This window comes from Nothobranchius furzeri, chromosome 1, assembly GCF_043380555.1.
Source record: "Nothobranchius furzeri strain GRZ-AD chromosome 1, NfurGRZ-RIMD1, whole genome shotgun sequence".
In the NCBI taxonomy this organism is placed as follows: Eukaryota; Metazoa; Chordata; class Actinopteri; order Cyprinodontiformes; family Nothobranchiidae; genus Nothobranchius; species Nothobranchius furzeri.
This window is the reverse complement of record NC_091741.1, coordinates 105,445,997-105,466,783: the sequence shown is the minus strand read 5'-3', so window position 1 is coordinate 105,466,783 and position 20,787 is coordinate 105,445,997.

Genomic DNA, 20,787 nt, shown 5'->3' with positions numbered 1-20,787 from the left:
CCTATGGCCAGTCAGAGTTAGGCTCAAATGACTCACTCAGGAAGGGATTCTGTTTTAATAACGGCCATATTTTGGTTTACTGACACATCAGAACTTGCCATGAAAATGGGTTTTGCCAACAAACCTCAGATACACACCTCCCTCAGATACGACGATGCTGATTTTGCGGATAAGAAAATATCTATGTGCAGTGACGTTAACCTAACTAGCCAATTAGGTTCATCAGGGTTAATGGATAAATATAACTGAGTATCGTCAGCAAAACAGTGGTAGTTTATCCCATGCTGTCTAATGATTTTACCAATTGGAAGCGTATATATAGTAAAAAGAATTGGTTCAAGCACTGAACCCTGTGGTACTCCACAAGTAACTCTGGAGTATGAAGAAGATTTGTCACATATATTTACAAAAAGAAATCTATCAGACAGGTAGGATTTGAACCCGCCTAGTGCTGTTCCTTTGATCCCTACAACATGTTCAAGCCTTTCTAAAAGAACATTGTGATCAACTGTGTCAAAAGCAGCACTGAGATCTAACAAGACTAGAACAGACACAAGATTCTTATCTGAGGCCATGAGAATATAATTTGTAACTTTCACTAATGCAGTTTCAGTGCTGTGATACTCTCTAAAACCAGACTGAGATTCCTCAAACAGATCATTAGTGTTTAAATGCTCACATACTTGGATTGCCACTATTTTCTCAAAGACTTAATAAAAATGGAAGGTTAGATATTGGTCTATAATTCATTGGGTCATCTGGATCTAGAGAAGGCTTCTTAAGTGAAAGTTTGATTACAGCAATCTTAAAGTCCTGTGGTACGTGTCCATTTACTAAAAATAGATTGATTATATATAGAATGGGGGGCAGTAACCAAAGGAAATGCATCTTAAAATGAATTGGTTGGGATTGGATCTAAAATGCAAGTTGAAGGTTTAGATGAAGCTAACATTTTTGATAACTCTGAAAGCTCTACTGGATCAAAACAGTTCAAACACAGATGAGGTTCTACAGTTACCTCTGATGCTGCCTCACTTACTGAGGAAGAAGAAATCGCATTAGGGAGGATGCTAATAATTTTGTTTCTAATAGAATAATTTTACTTGTGAAAAATGCCATAAAGTTGTTGCTGCTGAGGTCTAAGGGAAGAGATGGTTCAGAGCTATGATTCTGTGTAAGTTTGGCAACTGTACTGAAAATACAATTTTGGATTATTCTTATTCTCCTCAAATAGCAGTGAAAAATAAGCAGTTCTAGCTTGTCAAAGCTTATTTTTATAAAGCACAAGACTAATTTTCCAGGATAAGTAAGACTCCTCCTGGTGTGTAGAGTGACACGTTCTCTCCAGTTTTGTAGAGTTTTGTTTAAAGTTCATAAATAAGAATTAAACCAGGGAGCCAACTTCCTGTGCTTAATTACCTTATTTTTGTTTATTTATTTGGCAGACTCTTTTATCCAAAGCGACTTACAATTTATAACCTATAGGGCATGTTATGATCTGTAGGGGAAACCAGAGTACCTGGAGGAAACCCATGCATGCATGGGAAGAACACGCAACACCACGCAGAAAGGCCACAGCTGAGTTTCAAACCTGCATCCTTTGTCCTGCTAGGCAACAGTGCTAACAACTGCGCCACCATGCAGCCCAAAGGGGCAACATCATATAATGCCACACGTAAAGAAGAACTAACATCATGAACTAAATCATCAATTTGTGAAGGGCTATAAATGAAAAAAACAAAAGAAATCTGATTATCACAAATAAAGTCATTAGCTGACAAAGTCTTCAATACGAAGTGTTCAATAATCCACATTTGATTGTTCATTTTTTCTTGTTCATTCTATTTTTGATGAGATTTCAATGATTAGCTCTATTACTAATTAATAACATGGTTTTTTTTTGCATTCTTGTTTATCTCTTGTGTTTAATTTTTTGTACCATCAGCCTGTAAGGGATGTGGAGTAAAACGAGCCTGTGCAGCTAAACCTGGCTTATTTACATTAACCTCATCATTAATGGACACCGCATGTGTTTTTTTTTCTAAAGTGAAAATTAAACTGGGGTCTGCGTTTCCATCTGAAGGTGAAAGGAACACAGAAAATAGGTCTGGTTACCTTCTAGGACCCTCACCAAAATTTCAGAAATAGATATTATAATTTCTGTCTTGAATGAGGGAGATGCCAAACAATTTCATTTAACTTTGCTGACGTTTTACACGCTCTTCTGAAGGTCCTCCTTTGTTGTTAAACCCAGAACCAAACGTCTGTGTGATTTCAGCAAGAGTGACAAAAACTGAATTTGTTTTCAGTGCCTCTTTAATCCAAATGTAACCAACAAACATGATCTACAAGTGGAATAAGGTCACAGCTAACAAAAGCTTCTGCTGAACCGGAGTCACCGCACAACTGGTTTCCTGAAACGTTCCGTTTATACGCCAGAACCACATTTATAAAGAGTAAAACGTCTTTGACCTTCAATGATTACTGATAGACCAGTATGACTGTGGAGAAGAAAACACTTTGGATGAATTGTGAAATAGACAAGATAAGATCAGCTTTGTTGTACCCAGAAGGAAGACCATCTTCTGTTCTACAAGAGCATTCCTCCCACAGGGATGGTACAACTTATCATATGGCACCCTCGATCAAGGAGCCTCAGAGGAACTTTGAGGTCTGAGACTTTGAATCCAGACCCTGTAGGCCAGGGGTGGGCAATTATTTTTTCCATGGGGCCACATGAGAAACTGAAAATATTGTGGAGGGCCAGGCCAAAAGGCTGAAGTCAATTATGCATAATATTAATGGTATTTCTTTATTAAAAAAAAGCAGTAAATACCATTGTTTTTTCAAGCTGGTAAGAGTAGACTATATGTTATAAGTGAGCAAAAAGGACTAAGTGAAGTTGGCTTACAAAAATGTGATTTATTCAAATTTCCCAAGGCAATGGTAAACAAAGTATGCACATTTGGTTTTTGTTAAACATTTGTGACTTATATTAGTTAGTTCAAGAATGCTGTTCGCTATATTAAAAGAAATGAGCAAACAATGCGGGCAAACTCCTTAGCGAACAAACTAAAGAACAATAATGTTTCGGAATTCTGGAAGGAGTTAAAACGCTCCTGTATCAGTAAGCAGCTGCTACCTGCATCTATAAATGGGGTATCAGGAGATAAGAACATTGTTGAAGCCTGGAGGAATCACTTTAGCAGAATTTTTAACTGTGTAAATAGTGAAAGGTTCAATGTTGGCAACATTGACTACAATCATGGTATGATTGTCAGAGCTGATGAAGTCCGTCTCGCTATAGAGAAAATGTCTTTAAACAAAGCTTGCGGCCCGGATCAACTATCAGCAGAGCACATGAAGTATGCTAGCTGTTGAGCTCAGGTGTTACTTTCATTGTGCTTTACCGGCTTTGTGAAGCATGGAATCTTGCCTGACCATATGTTAGATGTTCTCTTAGTCCCTATAGTCAAAGAGAAAACTGGAAAAATCTCCTGTATTGATAACTACAGGCCTATTGCTATGGCAAGTGTGTTGTCCAAGGTGTTTGAGCATATTTTGCTGGAAAGACTGCAGAATTTTATAACTAGTACAGAGAATCAGTTTGGTTTTAAAGGTAAACTTAGTACTGACTTGTGTATCTATGCTTTAAAAGAAACTGTAAGCAAATACATGAGGCATAATACTTCTGTTTTTATGTGTTTTTTAGACGCCTCTAAGGCCTTTGACAGAGTCAATCATCAGAAATTATTCATTAAGCTACAAAACAGAGGGGTCCCTTCTTACCTAGTTAGGATTTTGCACTTCTGGTACTCTCATCAACTGATGCAGGTAAAGTGGGGGACAGAAGTGTCTGAACCTTTCTCCGTATCAAATGGAGTCAGACAAGGCGGGATTCTGTCACCTGTCCTTTTTAACCTGTACCTTGACGAGCTGTCTGTTACTCTGAATGATAGTAAGACTGGATGCTTGGTGGGTGACCGCCTTGTAAATCATTTAATATATGCAGATGACCTAGTCCTCATGTCTCCCTATAGCGCAGGCCTGCAGCAGCTGCTCAGGGCATGTGCTAAGTATGGTGAGCAATTTGACATCCCGTTTAACCCTAAAAAGAGTGTGGTTATGATTGCTGCTACTAAAGGGGACCTGAAGCTTAATTTTCCATCTTTTAACTTAACAAATCAGGTCCTCGAAGTGGTAAGCAAAGTAAAATATTTGGGGCACATTTTAAGAAGTGACCTCTGTGATGACGAGGATATTAAGAGGCAATGCGGTAAGCTGTACATGCAGGCTAACACTCTGGCACATAACTTTGGCATGTGCTCAGATCCTGTTAAAGTGTCCCTCTTTCGTTCCTTTTGTACTCCTCTCTATACAGCCCACTTGTGGTGCAACTATAGTAAGGTAGTAATGAAGAAGCTTCAAGTGGCTTATCAGGATGCTTTTAGAATCCTCATGAAGCTCCCTAGATGGACTTCGGCAAGTTTGTTGTGAGTAACATCCCTACTTTTCATGCGCTTCTGAGGCTCTTCATGTATAAATTCATCTGCCGACTGAGTTTGTCAGCTAACGCGGTTGTTAGAGCACTGTCATCTGTAACTTACAGTGACACGAGGTACTCCTCAGTCCTTTTTAAACATTGGAACAACTGCCTATACGGTTTGTAATTAGAATGTGTTTGTATTTTATTTTTATTTGATTTTATTCTTATTATGGACATATCCCTTGTCTGAAATAAAGTTTGATTGATTGATTTAACAGTTTCAGTCACATTCACTCCAAAACACATTTTGAGTTTCAAATATTGTTGGAAAGAGGTTCTTAGCATTCTACAGACACACAGTATTTTCTGTAAAATAAAATCACTGAACTGTGATCTTGAGAAAGAGGTTTAAAAAAAGTGTCCTAGTTCACTGCTAGTTGCCTACATTTTTGGTCCAAACACCTTATTTTGTGTTTTTAAGCGATTTTTTCTTATTCAGTGAGAGAAATCTAGTCTCTGCTGGGCTTTAACGAGTGCATCAAAGTCAGGTTGAATGTCTGAGGTGGAGATGCGAAGCACAGCTGACAAATGATCATCAGTGAGAGAGGATCTATACCTGGATTTTGTAAACTTCATCATTGAAAATGCTTGTTCAAAAAATGTAGGTAGAGCCGAAGAGAATCAACATCTTCTGAGCATGTCTCCTCAGGTTTGGAAAGTTCTCCTCCTTAAGAGAAGAGTAGAAATCCAGCAGAGATCCTGACTTGAAGTGCTCTGCCAGTACTGCATCAGACTGCAGGTCAATGAGATCCAGCTGCACATCACTGGGTGCATTATCCACACTGCAGGTAAAGGGAGAGGAAATCATGTGCATTTCATCCTCGATTGTTCTGAGATCTTCAAAACGCCTTGAAAACTCACCATGTAATGCTCCTAACATGGATGAGTACCTGCTGAGGTGATCAGCTGATGGTGTGACTTCGTTCAGGGTTTGCATGTGAGTGAGAGTGTTGCTCACCAGTTGACTTGAAAGAAACTGCAGCTTTCTCATGAAGGCCTTCACGAGGCTGTGCATTTTATGAACAAAAAGGCCCTTGCCTTGCAGTTTGGTGTTCATTTCATTCATCAGTGCAGTTATACATCAACAGTAAATGCAAAATCTGCCATCCAATCCTCATCTGAGAGCTCTGGAATGTCTTTGCCTTTCCTCTCGCAAAACTCTCGAACCTCTGCTTTAAAGTCCCAAACCCTCTTCAGCACTTTCCCCAGGCTAAGCCATCTGACAGCTGTGTGGAGTCCTTGTTACACAGTGAAGTGTAGTGAGGACAAAAGAAGCATGATGACTTGGTTGATAAACAAGGAAAACCAATTTAATTTCCTCCGGTCCAAACAAAAATCAGAAAATCCCAGTTGTATTCAAAATGGCCACCCATCCAACTCTCCTCCAGTCTCTGTCACTTTCAGAGAAAAAAATATCCCTTGCCACACCCAGCAGTCCACCTATATACTCTCCGACCCCCCCCCCCCCCCCTCCAATTCAGATCGGCCAATCACCTTAGTCCACTCAGGCATTTCACTATATAAAGGCAGCATTAGAGGCAGGCTTCCTCTTTAGCTGCTTCAAAATGGCTGCCACACAGGACACCTCCTGAGGGTAACAAACAAATTCATGTTTAACACAGATTACATTAGTCCTGCATGAACACTCTTTAGTTAAAAAACATGTTGCTTCTCAACATTTACTCACTCCCCCCCCCCCCCCCTTTTTTTTTTGGTTAACACATCTCAGGCAAACGAGAAAGGTAGTCAGCAATAAGGTTTTTCTTACCTGGACAATGCTGTATGGTAAACTGATATGGCTGGAGGGCCAGGCACCAACACATTATTCTGGCATTCTGGTGTTGTTTGGACTGCATCCACAACAATGGTCTGTGATCAGTTTGCAGAATAAACTCTCTTCCAAGTAAGTAGTATTTTAAAGAGTCCACAGCCCTCTTTATTGCTAGTCCCTCCTTTTCTACTGTGGAGTATCTTTTCTCCCGATCGAACAACTTCTTACTCAGGAACAGAACAGGTTTTTCTTCACCAGCTCTTCCCTGAGCCAGTACCTCTCCAAGGCCAACATTTGAAGCATCCACCTGTACAACAAAGGGCTTGGAAAAGTCAGGACGTTGCAAAACAGGAGTTTGACATATCCGCTTATTTAAGGACTGAAAAGCAAGTTCGCAGTTGTCATTCCATCCGACTTTGGAGTTGGACTTTTTCGTCAGCTCTGTTAAAGGGGCTGCCAAAGTTGAGAAATGTGGAATAAATCTCCTATACCACCCAACCAAACCCAAAAATGACCTCACTTGCTCCCTTGTCTTGGGTCTGGGTATTGACTGAATAGCTTTCACCTTCTCAACTTGTGGCTTTATCTGTCCATGTCCAACAAGATACCCTAGGTACTTCACTTCCTTCTGTGCCCAGGCACACTTGTTCACATTCAGCGTCAGACCAGCACTCTGGATCTTTGCCAACACAGTCTTCAGATGTCTTAGATGATCCTCCCATGACTCACTGTAATCACAACGTCGTCCAGGTAGGCAGCGGCACACTTTGAGCAGTCTTTAAGAATAATATCCATTAATCTTTGAAAAGTAGCTGGTGCCCCGTGAAGACCAAAGGGTAGGACAGTGTAATGGAATAGGCCCATTCCTGGAATCTGAAATGCTGTGTGCTCTTTGCAGGATGGGTCTAAAGGCACTTGCCAGTAACCTTTACATAAATCCAAGGTAGCAATATATCTGGCCTTCCCAAGTCTTTCAAGCAGTTCGTCAATGCGTCGCATAGGATAAGTCAAAACAGGAAATACTGTTGAGCTTTCTTAAAGAGCGGGTCAATTGAGCCTCGGAGTCCTTCTCCACCCACGTATCAATTTTAAAAAATGCAACATTAGTAGGCGTTGCCTGGAGGACCGAGAGGGCGGAGCTGCGGCAGTGACGAAGACGACGGCTAACTAGACGATGCTAGCTCCCTTTACTCTATGCAGTTATTAGAAGTGGAGGATGTTTCTCCCCCTCCTTACCCAGACACTCGAGAAGAAAGGGACCAAGTCTATTTGGAGGAGACAAGCGGACCTGAGCCTTATTGTTGTGAGTTTGTGAGTTGCCTGTAACTCCCAGAACCGACCCAACAGAACCACCTCTGAACTTAAGTAGCCGTTAGCCATAGCATTGGATTAGCTGCAGGGTTTGTCTCCACGGCTCTAGAGCTAGTATTCAGCATGTTTTAGAGGTTTATCTGCTTCAGCACACCTGGTTTTAATCAGCAACAAATAGCTGAGCTGCTTAACAGCTAATCTAACCTGTTAAAGCAGGAAAACCACTGAAACATGCTGGATAGCAGCTCTCCGGTAGCTCTGGGCTCAAGTTACAGTCTGCTGCATAAAGTTATGAAAATGCCCCATGAGAAAATTATTCTGCAATGTGTTCAGCTCACTAAAACTGCCCTGGTTTATTTACTGATAACAGCTGCTCTCTTGGTTCTAGGTCCTCTGGTGTCTGCAGCTGGTCTCTGGTGTCTGCAGCTGGTCTCCTCTGCTGGTGTCGTCAGGATCAGGAACTTCCAGAAGAATGTGCCTTTCAATGACTCTTTCCCCCTTATTTGTTATATTAATTAAATAAATCTCAATTTATATATTTCCTGTTTTTGTTCATGTCCATAAATACTTAAACATGCTTGAAATTAAAACGAGCTTTTAACAGTGAGGTCCTAGTTTAATTCATCACAATAGAGCAAGTTAAACATGCATTGTGATAATTCAATTAATGTAATTTATAAATATCCATTAAAATATCAAAACTGGAATCTATATGAGATATTTGGCAGCACAAAAAAACTTGTCAAACACAATATTTATTATAATAATTGTGGGCAGACAGGAGACAGAGCTGATGGAGGTTCTCAGTCATCAAAGGATGGCTGAAGGCTTTCCAGGAACAGGAGATGTGGTGTTGTCTCTTCTCTCTCTATTCTGCCAGATGAGCTGATAGGTTACAGGTGTGTGAGGACATCCTCATGCTGTCATAACCAGATGACAGGAGTTATCAGGTGATCAGCCAGGCTAATGAGATGCAGAAAGAAAACAAATTCAGGACAGTGTACAATATGTGGTGTTGCTCACCTTATGTGCTCTTATAGAGTTATTAACGTGTGCCTGCCTCATGGTGTAGAGTCCATATTTTGCTGAGTGTCCTGCAATAATGCAGGTTATTAGTTAATTTACTTTTGATAGCAAAAACAAAATATTTAATGTAAAAGTTGTTTTCCAGGTGAATCAGCTCACACGTCACCACCAAGTGTCACGGGGCCAGAATCAGTAGCCTCCTTCATGATGTAACCACATACTTATTTAATTGTTAATATCTTAAAAATTCTGAAACGTTTTAATTTTTTTTTTACCTTGAACAGTTCACTGAGCTTGCACTGTCACTGAGGTGGAAGCTGGAATCAACAGCAGACACCTCACACCTTAGTCTTTTCAGGGGGTGTGGCCGCTGCTCTGGGACCTTCTGGAAGATGAATTTTCATCATGGTCCCCGTGGGTCACCAGACACACTGCAGCTTTGAACTCCATTCTGGCTGGCTATGTAAAAACAAAGAAGCAGCACATTTATAAATGTTTAAAAGAGCATAAAATCACGTGTAACAATAATCTGTAAAACAAATTAAAACTAGAAGGTAATAATAACATGTTTACATAGAAGATTATTATAAATAATTCACCTTTGCTACAGGTAAGGCTTCACGTCTGCCTGGACAAGTGCATTCTTGCAGCTAAATCAGTCTGACAGCCAGTGTCTTGGGTAGATTTAGCCTGAAAAAAATATATAAGCACATTGTTGTTGGGAGTTTATAAAGTCAGATAATATACAAAAGAAACTGTCCTATATAGGCGCTTTATAACATTCCTAGTGTGTGATCATTATAACGTAAAAGTCAGTCACATATGATGTGGAGAGCCTGAAATGCGACCTCCTGAACAGAATTCCTCACAGAACCGGGTCACAAGCTGGATTTCACACTGTAATGCTGTCTGTCAAGTGCTGCGTCAGTTAGAGCCACTGTTGCAGAATTGCCGACTGACTAGCTAAAGGAAGTGAACCACGTCTCTCAGACTTTGCATTTAGGTAGGGAATTGTCTTTAGAAGATGTTAAAACGTTTATTTAGCTTACTCACCTCAGACTGGAGCCCGCCGTGGTGGGGGAGCAGAGTCGGTGGGCTGCATCTAAATCGCGGAAGAGCCACGGTGGGCACAGCCTCCCTCTTCAAACGGAGACGTGCAGAATCGCGGGTAAAATGCCCACAGAGCCACCGCAACCATACTACACTACACCTTCTCACCAATACTAAGACGATATGGAGCACTAAACCCAAACTACTTTCCCAATTACACTAACAGCCAAACACTAACTAAACTACAATATCCAACAGCCAAATCTAACACTAAATAAGTATTTATAAAACTAAAAGATATGCTAAGACTAGGATATGCTAATGCTATATGCTAATGCTGAACTACCGCTGACCTCCTACACTCGCTTGCAAATCCAACTCCCAACTCGCCACAGGGCGTGGCCGAGACGCTCGTTGCTTTTATAACTTTGGCACGGAGCTGCTACATAGTACTCTACTGGTTTACGTAGTACTTTACTCTTTAGCCATTGGCTAAAATTTATTCAAAATGACTCAAATTCTATGTTTTCAGCTGAAGGTGGCGCATTACTGTGGTTTTTAGACAGAATTTTTAATTTTTAAAGAAAATGCACCAAAATGCTAAAATAAAGAATGCACACATTTAAAACACTATTAGACACTAATTTATACAGTTCATCAGCAAAAAAAAAGTTAATTTAGACGTTACTTGCTCTTTAAGTCTGAACAGAATCGAAGTTGAGCAGAGTCCTTCTTAGGAACGAGCACAATGGGGTTTGACCATTCACTTCTAGATGGCTCAATCACTCCCATCTCCAGCATTGCTTGAACCTCTTTTTTCAATGGTTCCACCATTCATTCTGGAATCCTGTAAGGCTTGAGATGCACAGGTTTAGCATGTTTCACAGTTATTTTATGTGTTATGACATCAGTTCGGCCTGGTACATCCGAGAATAGAGATGGAAAAAATTGTTTCACCTCATTCAGCTGATGCCGCTGCTCTTCAGTCAGATGATCAGGAGCTGCTTTGGACTTTGTTGTATCCCTGGATGGACTCATCTCTTCCTCCCCAACCTCCAAAATACTACTGTCTTCTGGTTGAAGTTCTTGAACCATCAGAATCTGCTTCACAGCTGGTCCTGAGACATTTCTCTCATGGTATTCTTTTAACAGATTCACATGAAGTACTTGCTTCGATTTTCGTTTGTCTGGACAGATAATTTCATATGTCACTGGACCAGTTTTTCTACCCACCGTGTAGGGCCCTTGCCATTTAGCTAATAGCTTACTTGGTCCAGTAGGCAAAAGCACCAAAACTTTCTGGCCCATCTTCAGCTCTCTTTCACGGGCATGTTTGTCAAACCATAACTTTTTTTTGTGTTGTACCTTTTGCATGTGGTCTTTAACCTGTTTCCTGTATGTTTCCAGTTTGTCTCTCATTTGTAGTATGTAGGAGATGATGTTCGTTGGTGAAGCCACTTCTGCAGATGTCTGTGCCACTCCAGCCACCCAGCCCTCTCTCAGCATGCCCAAAGGGCCTCTGACCTGCCTTCCATAGAAGTTCAAAAGGGGAAAAACCAGTTGAAGCCTGTGGTACTTCTCTATAGGCAAACAAAAGAAAAGGCAACCATTTATCCCAGTTTTTACCAGTGTCATCAACAAACTTTCTTAACATTTGTTTCAGTGTACCATTGAATCTTTCTACTAAACCGTCTGTTTCTGGATGGTGTGGAGATGTTCGAATACCTTTTACACCCAGTTGGTTATATAGAGTTTTGATCAAGTGTGACATGAAATTAGTACCTTGATCCGTTAGAATCTCCTCTGGGATGCCAACTCTGGAAAAAAGATCTACCAAACACCGGACAATGTGTTTGACCTAAGGGGAACGTAATGGATAAACATCTGGGTATCTGGTTGCATAATCACAGATGACTAATGCATATTTATGCCCACTACTGCTCTTGGGTAATGGACCGATGACATCCATGGCTATTCTCTTGTAAGGTACATCCATTATTGGTAAACTTTGTAGTTGGGCTCTGTCTGACACTTTGGCGGGAGCAACTAGTTGACAGTCATGACAGGTTTTGCAATAATCAACAACATCTTTGTACATTCCTGGCCAATAGAACCGTTGAGCAACACGATTGTATGTTTTCGCCTGTCCTAGATGTCCCGATCAGGGTACAGTATGACCCAAATGTAGGATTACGGCACGGTACTCTTCAGTCACCACCAGTCTGGGTTCATCAATATCAGCAAGATACAACAGTTTATCCTTCATGATAAAAGGTTCTCCATCTAAACTTTTGACCCCCTCAACATTTTCTTCACCAACTTCATGTGCTTTGAGCAAAAGAGGTTTTAAAGATGGATCATTTTCTTGGCTCTCTTTAAAGTTACTGGGGATCTGCCACAGATGATCAATAGGTGGGGTAATAGGCAAAGCAGGTTCAGCAAGTTTTGACATACACTTGTACTTGTTTTTCTCCTGTCTTCTTTGTCGTTTTGTTTTCCTGGTTTTACTCCCACCTTCATACAAATTGTCCTCTGCATCTGGGAGTGGTTCTAAACCTTTTTTCATAGATCTAGTAACAACTGCACAAGATAATGCTGCAGAGTTTTGTTGAACCAAGCTGTCTAACATTGGCAAGACTTGCCCAAGAACTACATCATATGCTAACTGGTTCAAAACCCCAACAGTTAACATAAAGGCTTGGCCCTCTACTTCTATGGTAACATCTGCAGTTGATAATCTTTCTGACATCCATGAACACAGGTAATGTTTACAGGTCTGTTAAAGTCAGGCAGTATATTGTTCAACATAGAAGATTTTACCAAAGTTTGTGAACTACCAGTGTCTGCTAGAGCCTTTAATGCGCTGCCATTTACTTTTACCTCCACCACATGCTTATGTGGAGTTAAACCATCAGACAGTTCCTGACCATGTTCTTTGGCAGGTACCACACATAGCTCTACCATTTTAGGTTTTCTTAGTGGACACAAAGAAGCTTTGTGACCAGGCTGCCGACAGTGATAAAAAATTAGGTTAAACTTCAAACTAGAATAAATTGGCTTTTTACCACCTTTAATGTCCAAGCTTTCAACACTAGGTGTACCTGGAGGTTTTACCTCCCCAAACCTTGGTCGTCCCACAGCAGACCTTGACCTTGCTGGTTCCCGGTGAGCAGCTAGGTAACGTTCAGCCAGATTTGCTGCTTCCTCTCCTGTCCTGGGATTGTTCTCCTTCACCCAGGTGCGGACATCTGGCTGAAGCACACGCAGATACTGCTCCAAAATGATGGTTTCTCCAATCTCCTCCTTACTCCGACTGTCCGGCCGCATCCATCGCTTGTAGAGTCCCTTTATGCGATTGTGGGTTTCCCGTACAGTCTCCCACGGGTACACTGGTGCTTCGGATTGTATTCAAAATGGCCACCCATCCAACTCTTCTCCAGTCTCTGTCACTTTCAGAGAAAAATATATCCCTTGCCACACCCAGCAGTCCACCTATATACTCTCCGACCCCCCCCCCCCCCCCCCCTCCAATTCAGGTCGGCCAATCACCTTAGTCCACTCAGGCATTTCACTATATAAAGGCAGCATTAGAGGCGGGCTTCCTCTTTAGCTGCTTCAAAATGGCTGCCACACAGGACACCTCCTGAGGGTAACAAACAAATTCATGTTTAACACAGATTACATTAGTCCTGCATGAACACTCTTTAGTTAAAGAAAACATGTTGCTTCTCAACAGTCCTCCAAAAGAACAACAAACTGTCTGTGATTCATTGCCCGTGCCCTGATGAAGTTTATTATTTTAGTAACAACATCAGTAACATGGTTGATTTTTAGCACTGACTTGCACAACACATGTTGGTGTATAATACAATGCAAAAACACCAATTTTTGATCGGCATCGATTTCTGTCACTTTATCTTGCATGCGTTTCAAAAGTCCGACATTTTTCCCTGTAAGATTTGGACAACCGTCTGTTGTGACACCTGACAGTCTCTCCCATTTCAATTCCAGAGTGTCCATGCACGCATTTACCTCTGTAAAAAGATCACTCTCTCTCGTTGTCCCTTTCATCGACCGCATTGCTGCCTGCTCCTCTGTGAGCTTGAAGTCCGTTATCCCCCGGACAAATACGAGCAGCTGGGCTGTGTCGCGGACATCACAGCTCTCGTCTAAGGCCAATGAGAAAAAGTCAAAACTTGCTACTTCAAGTTGCAGCTGAAGCTCCAGGTTCCCCGCAATGTCCTCGATCCTTCTGGTCACGGTTCGCCTGGACAGCGGGATTTGCTCAAATGCGCCTTTTTTTCAGGGCATATTAGTGCGGCAGAGTCCACCATGCACTCTTTGACAAACTCTCCCTCCGAAAACGGCAATTTTTGTTGAAAATCCTGCATTCGGCATCTTTCTTTTTTTTTTTTTTTTTGCATGAGCGGACATTTCTGGGGGCTACAATCACCATGTCAACCGCGGGCACTTGTTGCTATACGTATTGCGTCATTGTGCACGTAAAAAAACAACTTCAAAATAAAAGCAATGCAGCCTTAGTCCATGCATGAGGTAAAATGAGAAAATACATTTATTTTGTAATTTCCAATTAACCTTACGCGGGCCGTCAAAGTCAACCAAAGGGCCGTATGTGGCCCGCGGGCCGTAAAATGCCCAGGTTTGCTGTAGCCAGTGGAGGATCAATGAGACCAAACACTGCATGCTCTCCTGCAGTCTGTGAAGCTGCTTGTGATTTTACTCTTTATTTTAGTTTTATTTTCTAAAATCATCTCTACATTATTCATTGCAAGTAAACACACTCTTTTCAACATGCCCTTTAATGTCTGCAAGTTTTGATGTATTTGGCATATTTTCATGAATGAAATTACAAAATTTAAGTCATAGCTGGCTCTCAGTTGGTGATGGTCAATGGAAAATATATGATTAAAAAACCTGTTGGGACCGTGTTGACATTCTGTTTCAACTGAAGAGTTCAAAACATTTCATTGCTGATAATCTGCACAGATGAGTGTCTAATGGTGCTGTACACATGTATACTCATTAGTGTGGCAGTTTAATGCAACTTACTTTAAATGTAATATTTCAGCCCAAAACCATCATTTTATCTCCATCGTCAGGTTAAAACTCTGCTCCACATTCATGTAGAACCAGCTGTTGCTGATGGATAAGCTGAAAAACGTGACGTCAGCAAATGACTTCATGGCTGCACTGCACTGGTCTCCAGGTGAGGCAGCCGCACCTCCACCTGGCTCAGCCATTCACCTGCCGATATGACACATTGGCGCTCAAAGCTCTACAAGGCAGAGCTTGAGCTTAAGATATACAAGGCACTTTGCATTGACTATTTATGGCAGTAAGTGGGCGTGGTGAGGGCGGGATGTGACTAAAAAGCAGCTGAGAACCTTTCTAGATAGTTTCTGATTTATTAAGCGGAGATTGTGTGCAGCTGTGCGTACTCCATGTTTGATAGATCACAAACTTAATTGGCGTAAGTACATTTTTTTTGCTGAGCTTAAAGGGGCATTATGGAAGTTTGACAGCCAAAACATGTATAGAAATAATACATTTCTTCTTAATACAGTGGGGTAAAAAAAGTATTTAGTCAGCCACCGATTGTGCAAGTTCTCCCACTTAAAATGATGACAGAGGTCAGTAATTTACATTATAGGTAAACTTCAACTGTGAGAGACAGAATGTGAAAAAAATCCATGAACTCACATGGCAGGATTTTTAAAGAATTTATTTGTAAATCAGGGTGGAAAATAAGTATTTGGTCAATAACAAAAATTCAACTCAATACTTTGTAACATAACCTTTGTTGGCAATAACAGAGGTCAAACGATTACTATAGGTCTTTACCAGGTTTGCACACACAGTAGCTGGTATTTTGGCCCATTCCTCCATGCAGATCTTCTCGAGAGCAGTGATGTTTTGGGGCTGTCACCGAGCAACACGGACTTTCAACTCCCTCCACAGATTTTTTATGGGGTTGAGGTCTGGAGACTGGCTAGGCCACTCCAGGACTTTCAAATGTGTTGGGGTTATTAGGTCAATGAATAATTTGTAAGCTTTTACTTACTTTTTGGATGATTCAATAAATTCGTAAATATGGAAATATTTATCGATTAATTAATTAATTTGGATATCAGAGATATCTACGGGGCACCACCCATTCTAATTAGAAAGGGAAAATGAATCCAAAACCTCTGGTTAGTCTGTCTGAAGTTCGTAAAATCCATTTAGGAGCGGAGATTTTCAGCCAACACACAAAGTCGCTTGAGACCAAACTGAATTGAATAACATTTATTAACTGAATAAACAACAATGAAATAATGAGAAATATTATATATGTGAAATAATCTGAGGTGGGGTAATCAAAATGAAAAAAGGATCTGAAAACCCAAGATGGCGGGTCCTTTGTCTGGCTGAAAAGATCAAACCATGTGTGTGTGTGTGTGTGTTTCAGTGAGGTAATGCTGAAGGAATGTGAGCTTGCAGGCTGGGACTCTTCCTCTCGCAGATACAGATAAAACGTTTAGCTTGCACTTTACACTCAAATCACAGTGAAACTTAACTTGATCCACTCAAAACACTTAAAAAAAGATTGATAAACAACAAAAGATCACTCATAAATTAACATCTGACAGAGTCGGTCAGCCTGGCCACAGTTGACAAACAACAACCCAGATATTTAAACAATAAAGAAACGGGCTTACTCTTAAATCAGAATCAGCTTTATTGCCAGCGCTCCAGCGACCCAGAGCATAGGAACTTGACTCCGCGAACACATCCTGACCAAGGTTAAACACACACGCATGTAGTCAAATACAGGTACAGGCAGTCAGGAGAGCAGCCATAATGGCGCTCACTTAAAAATGAGCCGATGGCATATTTTGGTACGAAAGAGAAGAACACGATATTACTTTGAAGCAATGCGCGGTCTATTGCTTGTTTGGACTATTAAAGAAGTCGGAAGATAAAGAAAAAAATAAAAACTTAAAGGAGCAAACTCCTCTGAGCAAAGCAAAGGCGTCCCCTTGTTCTTCATGCTGATTAGATGGTGGTTCCGTTGCTTTCCGGCGGTTCTGTGTCCTCACACGTCTGGAGTCGCGGCAACGAGCGTCTTCAAGCCAGTTGACTGAACAAAAGACAAAGAATGATTTCGTTTCGCTATAATTTATAGCTTTAGCAGCTGGCGGGGAAACTGTCCATGAGGCTCCCGCACATGCGCAGAACTTGTTTTTCCGGTATTCGGCGGTGACGTCATCACATTGCTTTCGGTAGCAGGGAATCATGGGAAATGGAGTCTGCTGGCGCTGATGTTTAATATGCCTTCTTTGTACGCTTCAGGGCATTTCTTTGGCACAGTCTTTTGGAGAAAATTACTGCATAGCAATTTTCTCATGAGGGCAGACCCTCAACAAATGCTTCTTACGGAGCCACTCCTTTGTTGCCCGGGCGGTGTGTTTGGGATCATTGTCGTGTTGGAAGACCCAGCCACGTTTCATCTTCAAAGCTCTCACTGATGGAAGGAGGTTTTGGCTCATAATCTCATGATACATGGCCCCATTCATTCTGTCCTTAACACGGATCAGTCGTCCTGTCCCCTTAGCAGAAAAACAGCCCCAAAACATGATGTTCCCACCCCCATGCTTGACAGTAGGTATGGTGTTCTTGGGATGCAACTCAGTATTCTTCTTCCTCCAAACACGACGAGTTGCGTTTATACCAAAAAGTTCTACTTTGGTTTCATCTGACCACATGACATTCTCCCAATTCTCTGCTGTATCACCCATGTGCTCTCTAGCAAACTTCAGATGGGCCTGGACATGCACTGGCTTCAGCAGCGGAACACGTCTGGCACTGCAGGATTTGATTCCCTGCCGTTGTAGTGTGTTACTGATGGTGACCTTTGTTACTGTTGTCCCAGCTCTCTGCAGGTCATTCATCAGGTCCCCCCATGTGGTTCTGGGATTCTTGCTCACCGTTCTCATGATCACTTTGACCCCACGGGATGAGATCTTGCGTGGAGCCCCAGATCGAGGGAGATTATCAGTGGTCTTGTATGTCTTCCATTTTCTGATAATTGCTCCCACAGTTGATTTTTTCACACCAAGCTGCTTGCCTATTGTAGATTCACTCTTCCCAGTCTGGCGCAGGTCTACAATTCAATCAATCAATCAATCAATTTTAACTGCACCTTCCACAACTTTATTGCTGAACAGCATCATCATAAAAACATTCCCAGTACCTGGGCATAAAAGCAAGATAAAAACATAAAATTATAAAATATCAAGTAAACAATATTACAAGTACAGAGAGATAACAGAATAAGACTTATCAATTAAAAACAAATGGTGGACAAAATAAGATCAAGCATCCTGGTCAAAAAGAAGAAGAATTCAAACCATAATGTCAGGGCAATTCAAAGAACCCTAGTGCTGAAAAGCAATCAAATAAAAATGAGTCTTTAGACAAGACTTAAAGACTGGAAGGGACGGTGCCTGCCTAATGCTCAATGGCAATTCATTCCACAGAGTTGGAGCCAAAACAGAAAATGCACAATAACCCCTCGATCAATATTTCGACCGGGGGCCCACCAGAAGTTCCTGCTCGGCTGAGCGAAGAGACCGAGATGGAGCATACCTGTACAAAAGTGCAGTAATGTAAGAGGGGGCACTGCCCTGGAGGGCCTTATAAACGAGAGTTAAGATTTTAAATTTAGCTCAGAATTGCACCGGGAGCCAGTGCAGAGCAGTCAGCACTGGAGTAATGTGATGTTCAATTCTTTTCCTGGTGTCCTTCGAAAGCTCTTTGGTCTTGGCCATAGTGGAGTTTGGAGTCTGACTGTTTGAGGCTGTGGACAGGTGTCTTTTATACAGATAATGTGTTCAAACAGGTGCCATTAATACAGGTAACGAGTGGAGGACAGAAAAGCTTCTTAAAGAAGACGTTACAGGTCTGTGAGAGCCAGAGATTTTCCTTGTTTGAAGTGACCAAATAATTATTTCCCACCCTGATTTACAAATAAATTCTTTAAAAATCCTTCCATGTGAATTCATGGATTTTTTTTTCACATTCTGTCTCTCACAGTTGAAGTGTACCTATGATGTAAATTACTGACCTCTGTCATCATTTTAAGTGGGAGAACTTGCACAATCGGGTGCTGACTAAATACTTTTTTGCCCCACTGTACATTCTCCTGCAATGCCCTGGTTCTGTAGAATGAGCCCTGGCATTTTTATTGTGATTGCCTATTTTTCTGTAAAATCACAGAAAAAGAGAGCGGCTTGGGTCGAGCAGGTTGCTTCATGCGCGTTCATGCTCAGGCATAGCCCTCCGAACCGTTCTTTGAACGTTGTTTCAGCTGTCATCAAGAATATAAAAGTTACAGATAAAAAAGACATCACTGGTGGTTTAGCTCGCCTAGTAAGACTTCGGGCCTGTCCTCTGTCCGCCGGGCCACACACACACACACAAACACACACACACACACACACATCAGTGATGATGATCTCAGCACAGACCAACACAGCAGAATACACACACATGCACAATCACGCACACACACTTGCATCGATTCTGGATGCGAACATTGTTGTTTTAGAGTTTCTTTTTTACATTAATGATATATTTTTTTTACAGTAAGATGCCCAAATTTTTACTTGAGACTTGCCGAACGGCATTGAATTCACAGGTAAAAAAGATGTGGGTTCAACTTTCATTTTGGAACAATTTTTCAAGCAAGGGAAGGGAATTATCTGAGCATGCAGGAGGACTGACCCATCTTAAACCTTTGTCAGCTGTGCTGAAGAGAAAGGTACAGAACCAACTTATTTAATTAATTAGCTGCGCGTTCTCCTGTCCTCTGTCCGCCGGGCCACACACACACACACACACACACACACACACACACACACACACACACACACACACACACACAGGACTGTCAGCTGTTATTTTCGTTAAGGAGTGTGCACGTACAGCATACGCGCCTCATGCACGAGCCTCCTATTGAAGCTGCCGCTACACTTTTGGCCTGAGGGGGCAATCGCGAGCATAAAAATTCAAAACTCCGTAAAGTCCCTTTAAGTTTTAGTAAGGATTCTACGCGATGTATGATAAATGAGACCCCTGAACTGTCCCTTTGCACATTATCTGTGTGCTTTTATTTCAGCTGACACACAGAAACCTTCTCATGGAGGGAAAAATAATGGTTTATTTTACTCTTAATTGCGTGATGGAAATCAGTAAATATGGAGGAGATCACATATAAAACAGCACCACCTCCATAGCTTCCTCATGAATTGCAGATAATGGGTAAAATAATTGTAAAATTTATTGTATCATTAAAGAAAAAGGTCTCATTAAACATAATTATTGAGATGTGTTTTTATTTTTACTTACCAAATCTATTTTACAGGAGAAAAAAAACCCTTGATTTCATCTAAAATAGTTTAATACAGAAAACGCCGCCTGTTGTAAATCAATAAATCTGTCACACTAATGCAGCAGAAGTCGTGCGTGTGTGTGTGTGTGTGTGTGTGTGTGTGTGTGTGCACGCGCGTATGTGCTGGCAGGATATTATTGTCTCCTTGGCAGAAATAAGGCCTCAGTGGATGGTGAAGGTCTTCTAGTCTCTAATCTTTTAAGGGTTTGTCGATGAAGCTGCTGGAGGTTCAAATCATTCTGTTCTTGGCTCTGATGATCAGGGGCGGTTCTAGACCAAAATTTCCAGGGGGGACCACAGTGGGGCTAGTATTTTTTCATGGGGCACAAGAAAAAAGGGAAAAATTTGGGCAATATCAATATTGTTTTTTGTCTCCGCCATGTGACTACTTTTGTGCGTGTGCACAATTTCGCCAAAGGAAATTCCTAGTACTGTGAAATAACTCACTTTTTTGGTTCTCTTCATTTTCATATCTATCTTTACTATATTTTTGGTGATCCAATTTATCAAAAAAATTCCTTTACATTTTTTCATCTATGACCTTTTACAGCTGTATTTTACTAAAATAAGATTCAAATAAATTAATTAAAAAAAACCATGAACAAGTAAACCATTACAGCGAATGCAGTG